Source organism: Mesoplodon bidens (assembly GCF_964165515.1).
Source record: "Mesoplodon bidens genome assembly, chromosome: 7".
Taxonomy (NCBI): Eukaryota; Metazoa; Chordata; class Mammalia; order Artiodactyla; family Ziphiidae; genus Mesoplodon; species Mesoplodon bidens.
In genome coordinates, this window is record NC_138164.1 from 44,809,160 (window position 1) to 44,826,731 (window position 17,572).

Sequence of the window (17,572 nt, forward strand, 5' to 3'; positions counted from 1 at the left end):
ACCTAGGTAATCACCACCTAAAACAAGATACAGAACATTTCTTTCACCCCAGAAAGTGCCTTCAATCCCTCCACGTCCCAGAGGCAACCACCTTCTGATCTATCAATACAGATTAGTTTTGCCTGTTATAGAACTTCACTAAATAGAATCACACAGCATGTACTCTTTTGTGTCTCCAGGTTTTTTTGCTCAAAATAATGTTTTTAAGATTCACCTCTATTGTTTATAGGGCTGCGTTATGACCTTCATGGGTCCTAGGGACTTCATGGGCCCCTTCCTTCATAAAAAATAAAATTTAAAATGTATCTCTTATAACTGTGTTACTATAATGACAAATATATCCGTCTTATGTAATAAAATATTTTCTTCAACCTAAAAGTTCATTTTTTCCTTCTGATTTTAAAAGAAATTAAAACATTTTCGTGGGCCTGGGCTCTGTGCCTACTATGCTGAATGGGTAAGTGAACCCTGGTTGATGTATAAGCAGTTGGTTCATTTTTATTGCTGAGCAGCAGTCCAGTGTATGACTATCCCAATACATCTTTAATCATTCTCATATGGATGGATATTTAGTCTGTTTCTTGTTTTTTGTTCCTATGACTAAGGCTCCCATGAACATTCTTGTACCAGTGGACATATGTTTTCATTACTCTTAGGTTAATACCTAGGAGAGGAATGACCAAAGAGTTCACTAAGGTGGGTGCACTATTTTATTCTCCCACCCACTTGGTATCAATCAATGGTGAAAATCAGTCTTGGTAATTTTAGTCATTCCAGTGGATGGTAAGTGGTCAAATGGCTCATCTTTCTTTTAGCAACAGAGTCCTGAGTTTTATCAGACCACGTGGCTGACTATTTAGATTCTATATTTCCCAGCATCACTTGCAAGCTGATGTGACCATGTGACGATGTTTTAGCCAATGAGCTGTGAGCAGAGCTAATATGTGCATATTTGAATGACATTTTAAAAAGAAAGCTACCTGCTTTCCCTTCCCTTTCCCTTTCCTCCTTTCCTTAGGCCAGGATGTGAATGTGGTACAAGTGAGCCAGCTCTGACCATGTGGAGAAAGATACCCTAGAGGATGTCAGAGTAAGAAGCTGGAACCCGAGTCTCTGGATGACTTCATAGAACAGAGCTGCCTACCTACCCTGGACTGTCCGCCCACCTATGGGCTGTGGGAGAGAAGTCAACTTCTGTCGTGTTGGAGCCACTGTAGTTGTGTCACAGCAGCTTAGCCAGCATTTTGCCTAATATAAGATGCTTTTAGTCAATCTTGTCAATGGATACTTACCGATTCTCTAATGTGAGCTAAATACTGTGGTAAGCACTATAGATTTTTCCAGGATGAATCAGATACCAGCTAAACGTACTCTCACCTGAGACGGCAAGTTATGAATACTTGGGGAGCTAAATAAAAGTACAAGTTAACATTATCCAACATCTCCCAAACTTTCATAGGGTAACACATGCTAAATGCCAAATGAGTGGACAGACAAGGGATGGAAACTCAGAACAAGATAAGCCCGTGGCTTTTCTTCTCTGACAGTTGGCTAGGATCAAGTCCCTGCGATAATGTGACACACCCTAGGCTACTAGGGGGACAGGGCCACAAAATTTCAGGGCAAACGGGAGGGCAAACACATAACGGAAAAAGGCAAAGGGAACACAAGGAAGCTGGGGTAACATGGAAAGGTCCTGGGCCGGAAGACTTGCCTGCCAAGTCCAGGATTGACATTACCTTTGATTTAGATGAAGTTTCTTCATTTATTTGGCCTCCCTTTTCTTATCTATAAAACGGAAACTGTTTTATTATGTTTACTTTGCTCCAAGAAACAGAGACTCACTCATGTTAACTTGAGTAAAGACGGTGAATATTGTAAGGATACACATAGTGTGTAAAGGAGACAGAATCTCAGACAGATCTGAAAGTAGGATCTGCTGTAAGATCGGGCCTCAGGGAGACTGGAACTGGAAAGTAGTTCTGTATTTAGGTCAAATGTAGGGTCTTTAGCATCAGGGATCCACGCATCTTCACTTTAGAGCCATATTTTTAGTGACACCTTAATAAAGACTTTCTGTTTCAAGCAATTGGAACACCAACTCAAAATGTTTTGAGCAAAAAAAAGAAATACACTGACTCATATCATTGAAAACGTCCGTGTGTGTGACAGCCTCAGACATCACTGGAGTCAGGCGGTCAGCCAGTGAGGCCAGGACTCAATCCCTCCGCCTCCCTTGGCTCTGCTCTCCTTCATGTCCATCTTACTTTCCGAGCCCACAAGATGACTCGAAGGCGGTGGGCAGCTCCAGCCTGTCATCCTCTGTTTTAGTCAAGGTCCAAGATGGGAAAGACATGGCACTCAAAGTGGGTAGTCTAAGGCAAGGGTACTAAATGGATGACGTTTCAAAGAGCAAAGGACAAGAGGGGATCAGTTACCAAAACTGAGACAGAGAGAGCTGTCTCACAGGACCTGTGATCTTCAGTAGAGGAACACAGCCAGTATGCAGCAACCCCACAGAGGAAGAGTCAGGGGAATAATAGCCCAGCCTCACTCTTCTCCTTCCCTTATCTCCTGCTGTTACTCCTAATTGGCTGCAGTCAACTAGAAGTTAGAAGGAGCTTATTTTGTGCAGACCAATTTTCTTCAGGGCATAGAGCAGGGGGCAGAAATGAAGAGAGTGGATTATTCAAGATATCAGTGCATTCTCCCAGATTTAAGTCCAACAGAAAAGGGCACAATTGTAAGCAAAAGTTCCCTGCTGTGTCTCCTTAGTTCTGCCTGAGGAGCACTAAGGAGACCCTCCTGACCATCACTGTGGCCAGAGGAACGAAGCCTAGATGGGGCCAACGCCTCCCACATGTCTGTGAGTAGAGAAGGAGGTCGTACCCCCAAGGAAAGTAGCAATCTGGATTCCTTTTATTTCTTTTTCTTCTCTGATTGCTGTGGCTGAGAAATAGAGGTCACTATTTAAAAAAAGAAAGAAGAATGGATTTAAACAGTATCTACAGTGGCCATACTTCTTCCCCATTTATTATCCCATTTATTCATATAAATATGTATGCTGAATGATTTTTTTGCAAAGGAGAGTTATAAATAAATGTAGCATGACTAAGGTATCTGGTGGGGCAAAAAGAGTTTGGACTTGGAAAAGGTAAGTGTTTGGAAGAAAATGTTTCTGTATTCCCCTGTTACAGAACAAATGCAACCATGAACAGCATTCAGCAATTTAGGTAGCTGATTTGGTATATTTATCACGTTCTTGACAGTAATTTTTTTCCCTTCTGAAAGTTGTACGAGTGGAGAACTGCTGGCATATGTGCTCACATGTTTCCTGCTTCCATGCCAATTTTTTTCATTTTATAGATGGAGAAACTGAGTCACGTATCTGTTAAATATTTGTTCAAGATCATAGAATTAAAGTTTGATGCCAGGACAAGAACCTGGATATCCAGATCAATGACAAAATGTTTAGCGATACCAGTGCAATTCTAGAATAGTCTTCAGGAAAGCATAATTCCTCTTCTTTTTAGCTGATTGTCCTATTTTGTTGTATTATTCAGGTTCCCTAGCATTTTTGAGAGTGTTCTCTCATTGATCAATGCTGAAGAACAACCTATGCAAAGGCACTGTGGTGGGTGAGAGTATGGCTGGTTTTGAGGGGCCAAAAACCCAATATGACTGAAATGGAGGCATAAACGCATGGGGTAGGGGTCGGGGAGAGGACACTGTACAGGTAGGTAGGGGCCAGACTGTACCTGCCCTCATAAGATAAATCATCATTTATAATTTTTATTCAATTTTAATTTTTTAAGTTCAGTAAACTTGATTTCATTGTAGTTTTAATGGTTTTCCTCTATTTAAGGTAGCCGCATATTACATTACTAGTAATACATTTATTAGTACTTATTACTATTAATACATTTAATAAAGGTGTGTAAAAGTGAGGACATTTAAAAAATATTAAGAATAGGCGAGTGGACTTCCCTGGTGGCGCAGTGGTTAAGAATCCGCCTGCCAATGCAGGGGACACGGGTTCGAGCCCTGGTCCGGGAAGATCCCACATGCTGCAGAGCAACTAAGCCCGTGAGCCACAACTACTGAGCCTGTGCTCTAGAGCCCATAAGCCACAACCACTGAGTCCGTGTGCCATAACTACTGAAGCCTGCGTGCCTAGAGCCCGTACTCCGCAACAAGAGAAGCCACCGCAGTGAGAATCACACGCACCGCAACGAAGAGTAGCCCCCGCTCGCCGCAACTAGAGAAAGCCCGTGCACAGCAACAAAGACCCAATGCAGCCAAATTAATTAATTAATTATAAAAAAAAAAAGAATAGGTGAGTGTAGAGTACACATGGGATATGACGAACTCATGAAGGAAATATCTGAATGAGAAGAGTTTGTGAAATACTGGCGTACTGGGCATTTTCACCTGCCCCTTCAGATCCACTTTCTACCCTCTGCTCCCTTCTCTGTGACCCCAGAGCTGACCTCTAAGGCCCGTATCACCCCAGTTTCCCTTGTCCTGTGGCTTCTAGCTGGATTTGGCCAATGGGAGGCACTGGTTGGATCTGAAAAGGGGAAGAATGTGAGATAAGGGTCTCTACTTCCCCACATCCCTTGCAACAGGGTCACTGTGGTCAGTCCTCTGCCAAAGGGCACTGCTTCCACCAGACCTCCCTCACAGATACAGGTGCTCTCCGAGGTTCTTGTAACCACCTCCCCACCACACCTCTCACACCCCGGTGTGGTAATGTCTCCGGCTGTTGTTAACCATTGGGACGCAGTGCCATTCCTTGTTGGGTTTTTCTTAACCCTTGTAAATCTTCTCTTATTAAATTCTCCTCGCTTATCCCATTTCAACACTCTGCATTTTCCTGCCAGAACCCTGACCGGTATGCCTGATGTGGTGGAAAGCATGAACTTTGAAATCAGACATAAGTAGATTTGAATCTTGGCCACTTAACAGCTGTGTGACCTTGGGCAAGTCCAAGTAGAGAAGCCCAGTATTCATCACCCCAGGAAGACTCTACCCTGTAAGTTCAGGCACCACATCTATCTCACCAATACAGCCCGAGCTCTTGGCGATAGTGTTTAATACTTAGTTGGTACCCAAGAAAAACTTTTGTATGGATGGATTTCATCTTTTAGGTGACCTAGAAGGAAAGTAGGAGAGCAACTTGTCAAACATTCTTACTTTTCAGGTGATACCCAAGTGAAACCAAGTAACTCAGACTGGGACTTGAAACCACGTGCCAGGACTCGAACACAGCCAAAACCCAGATTGGGACTTGAATCCACAGTCTTTTAACTGAAATCACATACCTGGTCTCAGGACTTAATGAAGCTCAGGTTCTTGCTGTCTCATCACAGAAAGAATTCAGTGAGAGACACAGTGATAGGTAAGAAGTGGATTTATCTAGAGAGAAACACACTCCACAGAGTGTGGGCCATCTCAGAAGGTAGGAGCGGCACCAGGGTATGGGGTTGTCAGTTTTTATAGGGGTGGGTAATTCCATGGGCTAAGGAGTGGGAGGAGTATTCCAGCTATTTCAGGGAAGGGGTGGGGATTTCCAGGAATTGGGCCACCATCCACTTTTTGACACTTACGGATGGACTTGGAACTGTCATGGCGCCTGTGGGTGTGTCATTTAGCTTGCTGATGTGTTACAGTGAGCATATACTGAGGCTCAAGGTCTAGTGGAAGTTGACTCGCCTGCCATCTTGGACCTATTTGGTTCTAATCAGTTTATGTCGTGTCCTCGGGCTAGGTTATGCTTTTAAAGGTTGCGTCCTGCCCCCTTCCCTCCTGTTTCACAAGGCTGAGGTATAACTTGTGCAAGTAGTAAGCCTCAGATGGGCTCTTTAATGGAAGCAACATAGGAAAGGGTTTAAAAAAAAAAAAGGAGAAAACATGGCAAGTAACTCATGGGCAAAGGGTGCCCTGCCCACTCCACCATCTGTCCTTACAGAGTTCATCTCCTTCCCCATATTACCCACTTCAAAAGACAGTTTCCTTCTGAGAGTAAATTCTGTTGAGATAGCATGTCTTCTTTCCAACAAAGAGGAAGCAAACTGAGGGAAGGCACATAAAGGACCCAAGGGTCCCATGCAGAAGACAGTGAAGGAGCACCAGATAAGGCAGAGGATTATTTGAGACGCAGAGCCTGATGAGCAGAGAAGCCACAGATGTCACGAACCGTGAAAGTCAAGAAGTGAAGAGATGGTGTTAGTGTCCTAGGGCTGCTGTAACAAATTACCATGAATTGGGTGGCTTATGACAACAGAAATTTATTCTCTCACAGTCCTGGAGGCTAGAAGTCTGAAATCAGTGTGTCGGTAGGGCCATGTTCCCTCTGGAGGCTCTTTCCTTGCTTCTTCCAGCTTCTGGTGGCTTCGGGCATCCCTTGGATTGTGGCTGCAGACTCCAATCTCTGCCTCTGTCTTCACATGGCCTTCTCCTCTGTGCGTCCGTGCCTTCTCTTCTATCTCTTAGAAAGATACTTGTTGCTGGATTTAGAGCCAGCCGAGAGACATACAGCATGATCTCATCTGGAGATCCCTAACTTAGCTACACATGAAAAGATCCTTTTTCCAAATAAGGCCACATTCACAGGATCCAGGGGTTAGGATATGAACATACTCTTTTGGGGGGCGAGGGCACCATTCAACCTACTACAGATGGCAAAGAGGACAAATGTTAGCCAAATTTTAAGCAAAAGAGTTGCTTGATGAGCTCTACATTTAGTGGATAAAAAGGAAGCTGGAAGTAGGATGCAGAGAAGGGATAAAAGTAGAAGAGGGTTTTTGGTTGAAGCTCTTGCCGGATGGGATGAAGGCATGGACCAAAGCAGTCACTGCAGGAAAGAGAAGGAGGTAATGCATATGAAAGACCTTATAAAATAACTATCAACCTTGGTTATTTGAAGTTCTCTGCAACAATATAGAAAGAGCATAGGATTTCAAGTTATCAGACCCAGATGTAAGCCCCAGCTTGTACACTGACTAGCTGTGTACATTCAGTCCAGTCCTTTGTCTCTGCAAATATAAATTGGGGATAATGGCAAAACCAGTTCACTATACAGATTTATGGCAAAATTCAAATTAGACACCACATGGGAAGGCAGTCTAGGCTGGTAGCTAAGTGTACTCATGAAGTTTTTGTTGGAGGGTTAAAAGAGATGATCCAAATAAAGCACTCAGTATCTAAAATATAGTAAGCACTGAATAAATATTATCTTATTATGGGAAAGATCTTTGTCAACATCTAAGTACTTACAGCAGTGACTTGCAGTTCTGGCTACAGATGGGAATTTCTTGAAACTTTAGAAAAATAAAGATGCTTGGGCTTTGCCCTAAACCTACTGAATCAGGACCAGTAGTTTTTAAAGATCCTCAGATGATTCTGCTGCACAGTCAAAGGAGAAATTCACCACAGCAGGACACATTATTAGGATCCATTTCCTAACAACATCCATCAGGAGAAAAAGCATAGTCTTTATCTTAGGGACACCATATAGTAGCCTGAACCAACCTGGGCTTCGCTTTTCCGTTTTTGTTTTTCTTTTTTTTTTTTTTTTGCGGTACGCGGGCCTCTCACTGTTGTGGCCTCTCCCGTTGCGAAGCACAGGCTCCAGATGCACAGACTCAGCGGCCATGGCTCACGGGCCCAGCCGCTCCGCAGCATGTGGAATACTCCCGGACCAGGGCACGAACCCGTGTCCCCTGCATCGACAAGCAGACTCTCAACCACTGCGCCACCAGGGAAGCCCCGCTTTTCCTTTTTCTAAAAGTATCAATACTTACATAGCACTTATGATATGCCAAGGACCATTAACTCACTTAATACCCACAATATCCTTATGAAGCAGGAGTGATTATTACAGATAAGGAAAATGAGCCACAGAGAGGTTAAGCAGATCATCAAAAGTCACACAGTTAGAAAGTGCTAGAGCCAGTATTGGAACTGCAGTCTTCTGGCTCAAACAACTATAGCAAACAGATTCTCTCAAAGCTATAGTGTCTCTCAAAGCATGTAACCTCTACATCTCAGTTTTCTTATCTGCAAAATGAAGATTATAACATTACTTACTTCCTAGGAGACTTGTGAAAATGAAGTGAAATGCTGCCTGTAAAGCACTCAGCAATGTATTTAGTACCTACTAAGCACTAAATGAAAGTTAGCCATTATTAATCATTTTAATATTATCCCTAATTATTCAGTTTCATAGAAATATAATGCAGGTTCCAGCTCAAATCTAACTAATAATCTGAAATATCTGAGCCTGTTTATCGAGCTGCTCGGGCAGGACACCTGGTTTAAGGCAATGCAGAATCTATCACTTGCATTTACCTCCTGAGCCTCTGTTCATTTCCAGTGCTCACATGTCAGAGTCCAATGGTGCAGGGGGACTTGAAAAGCTAAAAGTCCTGTGGTACTAGTGAACAAACAAAAACTCAGCAAGACATTGAAGAACAAGCAACACTGCTTCAAGGGGCCTGTAAGTAAAGGCAAAGTGAAAGGAGAGTGGATATGCTTCCGTCTTCCAAAGAGAATTTCCTACCCTTTAACTTCTTAAGGAAATCAGAGCCCTGACATGAGGATAAGAGAGAGACAGGGAGAGAGTGAAGGAGAGAGACAGCAATGAGAGCATTCTCGCCAGATAACACATATGACACATACTTCCAAAAAGCACATAAATGCATTTTATAGGTTGTGTAAGTCTCCAGGAATAAGAGCTGGAGGAAATTCAAACTGATAAGGTAAATTAAAGCCTACTGGGGCTAGGGAAACTCAGGTTACATAATATTTTACAATTCCTGACACAAGCACCGATTAGAGTAACAGGCAGAGAGGGAAAAAAAATTTTTATCTGTAAGAGTGTGTGTTTTGTAGAATTTTTTTAGATCTCTCAACTCCTGGAAGCATCAGCACTCTTGCTTAGTTTCCACCACAAAGCACAAGAGGGCGCCAGAGACGGTGGAAATTTTTGTTTTCCCAGGAACCACTCAGTGTTAGAAAGTCTTCTCTGATCTTTATATAAGGATGCTTATTATTAGTTCTCATGAGTTTTAAAAAATGAAATGACTACGTGCGTAAGTTTATTGGCTAATACTTTCGGGTGAGGTGGGTAGTTCACAAGTGAAAACGCTAAACTATGTAAGCAGTGTTGGAGAATGCAGAGGGTAAGGAAGATTGCTAATGATTAATCAATTCACTTGTCAAATATTTATTAGTAGTTGCTTTCTGTGTGTCTGCTGGTTAGATGCTGTGAGTGCAAAGATAAATGAACCCGCAATTTTCCACTGAACTTATTAGTAACATCAGAAGTCAAAATTATCATAACACTTTATTTTTTCTTATTTAAAACTCTCTTTATCCTCTTCATCCGTTCACCCATTAACGTCTTCAGAGGGCTTCTGTGTAATGGTTAAGCACAAGGGCTTCGAAGTAAGAGGCAGAGATGAGACAGGTATTAATATTATTTCCATTTTACAGATGAGGAAACTGAGAGTAAAAACCACTAAGTAATACATCTCAGATCACACAATTAATAAAGGAAAGAATCAAGATCTGAATCCATTTCTAGTCTTACTCTTATTGTAAAACTGACATTTTTTTCAGAAACTGTCATTCCTCCCAAATGACACAAATACCCTCTGGTATAACACATGTTTAAAAGTATGACCTCAGTCATTTTTGATTCCATGTAACAGTGACACATTTCCACACCCCTCGAACCTTCACGGACTTTTCCTTTCCCTGAGTATTGGTCAAAGTCACTATAATCAGAGCCATCAATTACCTCAATTATCCCTCAATTACCTATATACTATTTACTAACTGTCTTGCTAGAAAGAACATTCTACGAAGGCAGGACTTTGTTTTGCTCACTGTTACATCCCAACACCTAGGATGGTACCTGTTACAGTATAAGCACAAAATAAATATTTGTTGAATGAATGAACAAACAAGTATGGGCTGGCTTTCCTTGACCATGCTGGACAACTTGGTGAGCAGAACCCTTGAGAACATTACACACTTGATAACATTGGTCAAAAATCCTTATTTGTTTCTTCCATATCGTCACATTGTAGGAACGAAACACACACACACACACACACACACACACATTGACTGATAGATATATCAACTCTACCCTTAAAATGAGCTCATTTCCCTCAGATTCCATAGCAGGATTCTGTGAGCGCCTGGTGAGTACAATGAAACTGAGTGTGAAAGTTCCCAAACTCTGTTCTAGGCTCCATCCCTAAGAGCAAGGCAGGGTCTACATTCTTGCCTCTGTTGTGATGGAATTGGCCCCATCATAGAGCCTGAAAGGTCTGGGGTCTCATTCTAGCTTTTCCACTTGCCAGCCATGTGGCCTTGGACAAATCCTTTAGTCTCACTGGACCTTCATTTCCTTGGGTGTAAAATAGAAATAATCACTCAGCTTTTTGTGAGGATCGAATTATATGGTTATGAAAACATGAAAAAACCAAGCAAGATACATAAGGGAAGACATAAATTGAATTCATACATTTCTAGGTAAAATAGGTTAAAAAATCTCATTGTGATTACTGAATTCCTTATATTGATTGGTCCGGGTGGGTCACATAGGATTTGGCTAAAGGCAAACTGGAAACAATTTATCCAAATACTATTTGGAAGAAAGCAGTTTAGTTGAAATTAAATTGGCTCAGAGGACAATTTGGTCAAAAGAAAAGTTTGATGAAAACAATTTTCTCAGTTACTGGTTTTACAAAAGTTGGTTATTTTGGTTTACTTTGGGGAGAGTCTTTTTACATCTGTTGGCATTTTTGTCATTTAAAAAAAAATTCTAAGAGTTTCTTTTCTTCTTTCTGCTTAAAGTCATTTTAAGGATGCCTGGAACTGGGTTTTTCATCGGTTCGACCATTTGTCAAATGTGTTTCCTCTCAGGAGATACGATTAACATCGATTAATTATTTATAACTGGGAATTCATAATTGACTAATTATAAAAATGAATTACCAGAGCACAGTCAACTTCTCAGCGATAAATATTGCAGTTTCTCCTTCAAACATTTGAGCTCTTGGAAACTGGCTGCTTTGGGGTCTTTTCACCACTTTTATGCAATTTACTGTTAACAGAGAGTAAAGAAGGGAAGAAAATCTTGCAGGGAGGAAGCATTCAGGATTCCAGCGTGTACAAAGCCACCATTATCTGCTAAGAGCCTTCTAAAAGCTCAATTTAAATTTAAAACTAGCAGGCAAACTCAACTGTAGTAGTGGAAAAGAGAAGATTGGGTGGAAGGAAGGCAGTGAGATTTGAATAGTCTTGATGCTGTAAACTTGGTTGAAAGCACAAGAGGGCAGTGCAGTGCTAACTATCTAAGCACCGACTGCCTGAAATATACACAGACTTGCATCTAAACATGACATTAAGGAAAGGAAAAAAGTCGAATTCACAGAAACAGAAAATAGAATGATGTTTGTCAGGATCTGAGAGGTGGGGGAAATGGGGAAGGTTAGTAAAAGGATACAAGCGTTCTGTAAAATGGATGTATTGTGACACAGGATTCTTGGGAGGATTAAATAAGACAATGTATGGGAAGAGCCTGGGACATAATAGCTGCAGCATAACTGATAACTATTATTATTGTTGAATTTTATTTTCATAGTATTTACCATTTCTGAACAAGATAAGTGATATACAATCTGATTATGACAACAGACAGTTTACTTTCGTCCTCATCATGGATGAAAAGTGTAATTAGTTTAGCCCTGTCACATTCATTCTCATGCTGAAAAACCATCTAATGACTGTGGAGATCAGTATAACTCATTCAAATATAGAAACCACAGTTCTTGCAGAGCCACAGCAGATGAAAATGTACTATTATGTGTTAAGATGATGCTAAGAAAAATTTTCTGAGCACAGCCCAGCAAGCCAAGAATTTATAATCCAGTTTTTCTTGTCAAATCCCAATACCTGATCCAATAACGATAGTCATGATAATGACAGTAGTCCTTATTTTTCCAGTCAACAAGACTGCTAAGCCTTAACTGACGAGAAGAATTCACCTGGGCATCCAAGTCATCCTGCCATAAGGTCAATCATGATAAATCACTGTACTATGGATAAATCACTCAGCAAATAAATATTGGCTGGTGAGAGTATAAAGAAAAAAGCACCAAGGAATAGAAGGAGTCACAGAAGTTGCCTGGTCCACTAGAGATTATTGTGTGAGAATCTAACACTTAATAGCAGTTCAGAAATATTTCTACCAACCACTACTGACCTGGACAAATACAGTCTGAATCAAGAATTCATTTGGAATATTACTCAGCCATAAAAAAGAACAAAATAATGGCATTTGCAGCAACACGGATGGACCCAGAGACTGTCATACTGAGTGAAGTAAGTCAGACACAGAAACACAAATATCATATGATATCGCTTATATGTGGAATCTAAAAAAAGGGTACAAATGAACTTATTTACAAAACAGAAGTAGAGTCACAGATGTACAAAACAAACTTATGGTTACCAGGGGTTAAGGGGGAGAGGGATAAATTGGGAGACTGGGATTCACATATACACACTACTATATGTAAAAGAGATAACTGATAAGAACCTATCATATAGCACTGGGAACTCTACTCAATACTCTGTAATGGCCTATTACGAGAAAAGAATATAAAAAAAGAGTGGATATATGTATACGTATAACTGATTCACTTTGCTGTGTTGCTAACACAACATTGTAAATCAACTACACTCCAATAAAAATGAAAAAATAAGAGACTTCGGAAAGTACAGTTTGACCCAAAGACTGAATAACTATTGCAAACAGTAATCAATGAGGTGGTATCCATTGTAGAAAACACCTTAGCTGGAAATTATTCCTGTCCATTCAAACTGGGTTTTCCTTAAGTTTTTACCTTTACACTTGGTTACTATTTCCTTTTCAGTGAAAAATGTGCACCCTTTTGAACATGGAGGCTGAACTAGACTGAATAGCTCCTGGAAAAGTTTTTTGTATAAATGAATGTGCAGTCTGAAAAAAAAAAAAAAAAGAATTCATTTGGGAATTGAAAAGTGGAAAGACTTAGGTTTACCCCCAAGTTGTATATAACCAAAAAGAAGAGAGTAAAGTCGGCTGATAATCTTTTAAGTTTCTTTTGTTGAACTGAAATACTCTATGTTATATGCATTTTTTAAATCTTTTTTTTTTTAATTTTTATTTATTTATTTATGGCTGTGTTGGGTCTTCATTTCTGTGCGAGAGCTTTCTCTAGTTGAGGCAAGTGGGGGCCACTCCTCATCGCGGTGCGCGGGCCTATCACTATCACGGCCTCTCTTGTTGCGGAGCACAGGCTCCAGACGCTCAGTAGGCAGGCTCAGTAATTGTGGTTCACGGGGCCAGCCGCCCCGCGGCATGTGGGATCCTCCCAGACCAGGGCTCGAACACGTGTCCCCTGCATTGGCAGGCAGATTCTCAACCACTGCGCCACCAGGGAAGCCCGCATTTTTTAAATCTTTTAAATTAAAAGATAGTGCTCTGCTTCGTATTCTTTTTGGTACAAATCTAGCTATATGTAAAGGAATGAAATTAAATGAAAACATACTAATTACATTTTAAAATAAACACGTGCTTGCTGTGTTAAAATAATTACATATGCTTATTAAGAGAAAACATCCAAAACACATTTATTCAAAGATAATGTAATTTTGGCAATAGTTTCGTTATGCTAACACAACAAAAATAACCCCCATATATAATCCATGTTACACTGGAGATGATTCACCATTTTCTCCAGTAACTTCAAAACCATCTGCTTTAATTAGCTCTGCTTATTACAAAATCATCCTTCTGTTTTCTAACATGCTATAAAAATGGATATCAAAATTACTATCTTCAAGGTATTGTGCTTTTGAATGAACTATCTGAATTGCAAGGACTATCATATAGGATTATACAATAAAAAACAAAAATGTGCTCTTTGTAGGAAAACTAGTGAGTTAAATCAAACCTACTCGAATTCAAAGAGAGAGAAGGTTCTCAATTGGATAACTATGGTTAGTGGCCACAAGATGAATGACTTCATCTGCAAACCAAATTCCTCAATTTAAAATTGGATGGCCTTTTCCCTTGAAATTGCTTGGAAGGGATCACACACTTTCTACAGAGCCAACATGAATTCATTTGGTTGGTATTACTCTCTTTTTCCAGGATAAGATGGATGGCCTGAGAACATTAGCTCCTTCTGCAGTCATAGTTCAAAAGTGGACCTAATTGTTAGTAAACCATGCTAATTGTCAGAAACAGATGCTTTAATATGGGTAAGTTATTCTTGACAGTGTAATCATGGCATGATGATCGGCCCCTGAAATAAAGATTCCAGAATTCTAGAATTTAAGAGTTGAAGGAGACTTTAAGTCATTTAGCTCTTCTTGTAGCCACTGTTCGGATTAGGCTGGAGATTCTTCTGACTTGTAAAACTCCCCAAGGATGAAGATTCTATTCCTAGCTTACTAATTGATTCTAAGCACTTACTAACACAAATGTCTAACTCCTTTCCTAGAACCCAAAGTGAATCTGATATTTTTGTTGTGGGTCGCATAAATTTCCAAAGGTATACGCCATGCTGTTGTAGAAGGAGTACTGAACTTGGAATCAAAAGACCTGGACTTGACACTTCCTATTTGACCTTCAGCAAGTCCTTTATCCTTTCTGGGGTTCAGTTTCCTCATCTGTAAAGCAAAGCTAATAATCCTTACCTATCTCAAAGGAGGTTGTGAGAATCAAATGAGCTAAGGTATGTAAAAACATGCAGTAATTATAAAGCTGCAGACTTTCATCCTAAGCCTTATGATATTAGGAAGTTTAGAAAGAAATAAAGATTTAGGGCTTAGATCTTAAATAATTATGCTATTAGGAATCTTGGTTATGATAGTTCTCAGTCTACACTAGACAAACCACTCACTTAGGGGTCTGACCCCTAGGCCCCAAATCTACAAAATTTCAACATCCACCCATTGCTCTCAGACCCTTTTCAAGCAGTCTGTGAACTGTAAATCATCATACGAATTAAGCTGTTACAAAAATGACTAGTACTATTATACTAAGAGCCAGTGAGCCACCTGTTTCAGAAAAGCCCCAGGCTAGATTATCTAATAAGAGCTGGGATGAGGAGTTTTTTCTTGGAACCTATAAGGCTTATCCTTTATGAATAAATCTAGTTACCAGGGAACTTGACTAGCCAAAGAATCACGTGATCCTAACATGCTAGCCAGCAACCCCAAAGTCAAAGGACCATGGTGACAAACGCAGTAGCAAGGAAAGTATCCGTCATCTACATAGCGCTTTGCAGTTTTCTAAGCTCTTCCATGTGTTACAGACCAAATGTGTAATATGACTGCATCATGGGAGTAATCTCAGTAATCTGAGAGGTGACAATGAAAAGGAAGGAAATATGAGTTAAACCACTTAAATATCTTAAAACTGTAAAACAGATTAAATACACAGATGTATACCAAACTGAGCTATGATACTAATATCCATCAGAATGTAAATCTGTGCCATTCATATAAAGAAGTAGAGATTTGTGCCTATTCAGCATTTATTTCCCTTTTTCCCATTCTTTGCTCTGGGAAAACATCACTCATGTCCAGCTCTATGTACTTTGGGTGGTATTGACCTCATCCTTTGGTCTTAGGGTTGGCCCTGATTGATCTAAACCAGTTTGGATAATCTTAATCTCTGTCATTACTCAGGAGCCATCTAATCACAGTAAAACCTAGAACTTTTGTTTGGAGGACATGGGAAGCATCTTCCCCCCCGCCCCCCAGAATGTGAAAGAGAAAGTCTGGAGCCCAGTGTGCTGCTGGCAGCTATCCTGAGACTGTAGAGAAAAGAATGGCACCTTATCCATCTCAGGGCTTTTGGGTTATGAAAGGCAATATCTTCTCTCTAGATTTAAGCTTTGAAATTGATTTTCTGTTCTTGCCACACAAATCATTTGACATGATATTATTTAATATATAAGGGACTTTGCCATCATATATTGCATAATTGGACACTCACAATGACTCAGTGACTCATCTCCATTTTATAAAAGAGGAAAGAAGTCTCCGACAGGTTCATGACTTGCCTAAGGTCCATACCAGGTAAATGTTAGAGCCAGAAATGGAACCAGGTGTTCTGGTCTAAAACAATTACTTTTCACTCTACCCTGTCATGCTGAAATGCCAAATTAAGGGCAGATTTTTAAACTTTCATGACCTAGGCAACATATAAGATTTTTCAATTATTAATGTTGTTAAAACATGGTAGACACATATTATAAAACGAAGAATCTCAATTTTGGTTTTCAGCAATGGTTGGATTCCTTAATTTTTAAACCTTTTGCATATGGGCCCTAGCCTGTGGTCTGAGTATGCTGTAACTCGCACTGAATGTGTTGAAACTCTTGTTCTGTCCTGTATAACAAGGCAGAGATATTGATGTTAAGTTATGTGAACGTTGGGGTGTAAACAGCTCATGGTTATCGCTACTAGCACTGATGTTAAGGGCGTCCAGTGGAACTCTACAAATTGCTGTCGATTTCAAAGCATTATTCTTTGAAAGCAAGATGAGACCCTGTATTAACCTGTTGTTTGTTTTCCAGTGTTTCACTGAAAAGCCCATTCTCCAATGTCATGGGTGTGGAGTCGCATTGTAATAGAAAGGCGTGACTGATATTCATTCATTCGGCAAAAATTTATTGAGGCCAAACTATGTGTCATAAACTACTAGAACTCAGTCACACATATGAATAAACCACAGTTTATTCTACCTTTAGGTTACCTGTCCTTTCGTTTTAATTCAGCCAGACAAAAATTAGCAATTACTCTTTGAGCATCTTTTAGGGGAATGAGGAGTTGGAGGAAAGAAGAGAAATACTGAAACACTAAAAACTATTTAAGAATAATTAAGTTGTATGTCTGTAGCACTGAATCTGTTTACAATTGGTAGCCACATAATGAATATGATGTGGGCCCAGTTTCCAGAAAAGACTTCAGGAAGGTAGTGAAACATGAATCCAGTAATAATAGGGGGAAATTTTTTATTTTCCTTAACAGAGGGTCCCTCTGCCTCAATAACACCCACCTTCATGCATCTGGCTCTACATAATGCTTGAATTTAAGCAAAGATTCCAGCTTTTTAAGCTGGTGTCATCATCCAGAAAATAGGAATAAAACTAAAACCTTCTTCATGGGGTGGTGTTGGTTATCCAATCATATGACGTGTTAGGTGAAAGTATTTTTATATCAGTGAGGGTGCTTTCGCTTGTAAGTAACAGAAAACCAATTTGAATTTTGGCATAAATACTCCAAGGAATGTATTCTCTTCCTTAAAACCATAGAGGATCAAGCTTCAAGCACAGTTTGACTGGGGCTCTAACTTTCTCTCTGAATTGCTCTAATTTTTCCTTCTTTGTGTAATGGCTTTATCCTCAGGCTGGCTTCCAGTGTTTTTCAGGGTATAGTCCTGCGACCACCCTCACCAGACTCTCCTATTGAGCCAGAATCTTGGGGTATAGGG